Source organism: Lonchura striata, chromosome 21 (assembly GCF_046129695.1).
Source record: "Lonchura striata isolate bLonStr1 chromosome 21, bLonStr1.mat, whole genome shotgun sequence".
In the NCBI taxonomy this organism is placed as follows: Eukaryota; Metazoa; Chordata; class Aves; order Passeriformes; family Estrildidae; genus Lonchura; species Lonchura striata.
Window position 1 is genome coordinate 11,466,431 of NC_134623.1, and position 4,629 is coordinate 11,471,059.

The window sequence follows — 4,629 nt, forward strand, 5'->3', positions numbered from 1 at the left end:
GGTACAAGGTCTACCCCGGCTCCGGGATACCAGGTCTACCCCGGCCGCCGGGTACAAGGTCTACCCCGTCTCCGGGATACCAGGTCTACCCCGGCCGCCGGGTACAAGGTCTACCCCGGCTCCTGGATACCAGGTCTACCCCGGCCGCCGGGTACAAGGTCTACCCCGGCTCCTGGATACCAGGTCTACCCCGGCCGCCGGGTACAAGGTCTACCCCGTCTCCGGGATACCAGGTCTACCCCGGCCGCCGGGTACAAGGTCTACCCCGGCTCCGGGATACCAGGTCTACCCCGGCCGCCGGGTACAAGGTCTACCCCGGCTCCGGGATACCAGGTCTACCCCGGCCGCCGGGTACAAGGTCTACCCCGTCTCCTGGATACCAGGTCTACCCCGGCCGCCGGGTACAAGGTCTACCCCGTCTCCGGGATACCAGGTCTACCCCGGCCGCCGGGTACAAGGTCTACCCCGTCTCCTGGATACCAGGTCTACCCCGGCCGCCGGGTACAAGGTCTACCCCGGCTCCGGGATACCAGGTCTACCCCGGCCGCCGGGTACAAGGTCTACCCCGTCTCCGGGATACCAGGTCTACCCCGGCCGCCGGGTACAAGGTCTACCCCGGCTCCTGGATACCAGGTCTACCCCGGCCGCCGGGTACAAGGTCTACCCCGGCTCCGGGATACCAGGTCTACCCCGGCCGCCGGGTACAAGGTCTACCCCGTCTCCGGGATACCAGGTCTACCCCGGCCGCCGGGTACAAGGTCTACCCCGTCTCCGGGATACCAGGTCTACCCCGGCCGCCGGGTACAAGGTCTACCCCGGCTCCTGGATACCAGGTCTACCCCGGCCGCCGGGTACAAGGTCTACCCCGGCTCCTGGATACCAGGTCTACCCCGGCCGCCGGGTACAAGGTCTACCCCGGCTTCGGGATACCAGGTCTACCCCGGCCGCCGGGTACAAGGTATACCACGTCTCCTGGATACCAGGTCTACCCCGGCCGCCGGGTACAAGGTCTACCCCGTCTCCTGGATACCAGGTCTACCCCGGCCGCCGGGTACAAGGTCTACCCCGTCTCCGGGATACCAGGTCTACCCCGGCCGCCGGGTACAAGGTCTACCCCGTCTCCGGGATACCAGGTCTACCCCGGCCGCCGGGTACAAGGTCTACCCCGGCTCCTGGATACCAGGTCTACCCCGGCCGCCGGGTACAAGGTCTACCCCGGCTCCGGGATACCAGGTCTACCCCGGCCGCCGGGTACAAGGTCTACCCCGTCTCCGGGATACCAGGTCTACCCCGGCCGCCGGGTACAAGGTCTACCCCGGCTCCTGGATACCAGGTCTACCCCGGCCGCCGGGTACAAGGTCTACCCCGGCTCCGGGATACCAGGTCTACCCCGGCCGCCGGGTACAAGGTCTACCCCGTCTCCGGGATACCAGGTCTACCCCGGCCGCCGGGTACAAGGTATACCACGTCTCCTGGATACCAGGTCTACCCCGGCCGCCGGGTACAAGGTCTACCCCGGCTCCTGGATACCAGGTCTACCCCGGCCGCCGGGTACAAGGTCTACCCCGTCTCCGGGATACCAGGTCTACCCCGGCCGCCGGGTACAAGGTCTACCCCGTCTCCGGGATACCAGGTCTACCCCGGCCGCCGGGTACAAGGTCTACCCCGGCTCCTGGATACCAGGTCTACCCCGGCCGCCGGGTACAAGGTCTACCCCGGCTCCGGGATACCAGGTCTACCCCGGCCGCCGGGTACAAGGTCTACCCCGTCTCCGGGATACCAGGTCTACCCCGGCCGCCGGGTACAAGGTCTACCCCGGCTCCTGGATACCAGGTCTACCCCGGCCGCCGGGTACAAGGTCTACCCCGGCTCCTGGATACCAGGTCTACCCCGGCCGCCGGGTACAAGGTCTACCCCGTCTCCGGGATACCAGGTCTACCCCGGCCGCCGGGTACAAGGTCTACCCCGGCTCCGGGATACCAGGTCTACCCCGGCCGCCGGGTACAAGGTCTACCCCGGCTCCGGGATACCAGGTCTACCCCGGCCGCCGGGTACAAGGTCTACCCCGTCTCCTGGATACCAGGTCTACCCCGGCCGCCGGGTACAAGGTCTACCCCGTCTCCGGGATACCAGGTCTACCCCGGCCGCCGGGTACAAGGTCTACCCCGTCTCCTGGATACCAGGTCTACCCCGGCCGCCGGGTACAAGGTCTACCCCGGCTCCGGGATACCAGGTCTACCCCGGCCGCCGGGTACAAGGTCTACCCCGTCTCCGGGATACCAGGTCTACCCCGGCCGCCGGGTACAAGGTCTACCCCGGCTCCTGGATACCAGGTCTACCCCGGCCGCCGGGTACAAGGTCTACCCCGTCTCCGGGATACCAGGTCTACCCCGGCCGCCGGGTACAAGGTCTACCCCGGCTCCGGGATACCAGGTCTACCCCGGCCGCCGGGTACAAGGTCTACCCCGGCTCCGGGATACCAGGTGTAGCCCGGGGGGCCGGACAACGGGTCTACCCCGGCGCCCGGAGGAAAAGTCTATTCCGGGGCCATGGCAAGAGGTATTTCCCCATACCCGGGTAGTAGAGCGTTTCTCAATGGCCGGCTTTACCTTTTTTTGCCTGGTGGGGGTGGGGGGGGCGGGCGCGAGCGGGGGGGCTCGGTGTGGGTTTTTGTGGGGGGTGGGGGAATGTGCGTTGCGGGACTTTTGGTTCGAGTTTTCTGGGTTTGTTTTAGGAGTTACGGGGTTATCCCTTTGTTTTTTGTGGCTTGGTTCCCCTTGGTCTGGTTTGGGGTTCGGGTTTCATTTCCCGCGCTTCCCCTTTCCTCCCTTCTCGAAGAGAACGACTCTTCTGTTCCCTCGGCGCAAGAAACTGATCCGGAAAAGGAATTTTCTTGGCGAACTTTATTTCTTTCCCTCTGGTACCCAGAGCGATCCCAGACCAAGCTGACAGGCAGCCTGCGTCAGCCTGCCGTCGAAGCAGCGTCAGCAGCCCCCTCCGCCCGGGGTGCCGCGCAGCCCTACCCGGCCGAACGGAATTTCAGTGGGGCCAGCGCGCAAGGGAAGCGAGGGAGGGAGGGAGGGACGGGGGGGCGGGGGGGGGAAGGGAGGGAGAGAGAGACAGAGAGAGAGGGGCACGGTGACACACACGCCGGCTCCACACACTCGCAATCCGACGCCGCCCCCTCAGAGCCCGCCCATCGACGGTTGGGGGCGCCCCGCCTGAAGACTTTCCCCGCCTCCGCCCATCGACGGTTGGGGGCGCCCCGCCCTGCCCCATCAGACTCCCCGGCGCCGCTCGCAGACTACTTTCCCCACCCCCGTCGCCGTCCCCCGCCCGCTCTCTCCTCGGCCGGTTCGCACACCCGCAGCGGCGGGAGGGCCAGGAGCGGGCCGACACCGAGGAAGGCGGGTCCTTCGGCCAGCAGGGCCGGGGCCCGCGGCAGAGGCGGCCCCTTTGCCGAGAAGCCTTCTCTTCGGCTCTCGCCCAGCCTTCTGCTTTGACGGCCTTCTTTCCTTGACGCTCCAGCCCGGCCTGGCCCCGTCCGAGCCCGGGGCAGGACGGCAGCGGGGTGGGGGGGAGGGGGGTCGAGCGGCTGAAGGCAGTGAGGGATCCGGAGACGGAGGCAGGAGCCGGGCCGCTGTCGCTTTGGGCACGGAGGAGGCGGGAGCGCTGCCGGCTCCCAACGGCCGGCTCCTTCCCTCTCTAGACCGGCGCCGGGCGGCCGGAGGGTGGGTCGTGCGCGGGACAGCAGGTCCGCCCGGGACACCAGGGCGACAGGTCTGCCGCAGCAGCCGGGCGGCCGGAGGCCGGGCCCGGAGTAGGACGACAGGTCTACCCCGGCTCCCGGAAGACCAGGTCTACCCCGAGGCTTCCGTGCACCAGGTCTACCCCGGCTCCCGGAACACCAGGTCTACCCCGGCTCCAGGGGAACAGGCCTACCCCGGCGCCCGGAATTCCAGGTCTACCCCGGCGCCCGGAAGACCAGGTCTACCCCGAGGCTTCCGTGCACCAAGTCTACCCCGGCGCTCGGAACACCAGGTCTACCCCGGCTCCCGGAAGACCAGGTCTACCCCGGCTCCAGGAGAACAGGCCTACCCCGGCGCCCGGAATTCCAGGTCTACCCCGGCTCCCGGAAGACCAGGTCTACCCCGGCGCCCGGAAGACCAGGTCTACCCCGAGGCTTCCGTGCACCAGGTCTACCCCGGCGCCCGGAAGACCAGGTCTACCCCGAGGCTTCCGTGCACCAGGTCTACCCCGGCGCCCGGAACACCAGGTCTACCCCGGCTCCAGGGGAACAGGCCTACCCCGGCGCCCGGAATTCCAGGTCTACCCCGGCGCCCGGAAGACCAGGTCTACCCCGAGGCTTCCGTGCACCAAGTCTACCCCGGCGCTCGGAACACCAGGTCTACCCCGGCTCCCGGAACACCAGGTCTACCCCGGCTCCAGGGGAACAGGCCTACCCCGGCGCCCGGAATTCCAGGTCTACCCCGGCGCCCGGAAGACCAGGTCTACCCCGAGGCTTCCGTGCACCAAGTCTACCCCGGCGCTCGGAACACCAGGTCTACCCCGGCTCCCGGAAGACCAGGTCTACCCCGAGGCTTCCGTGCACCAGGTCTACCCCGGCTC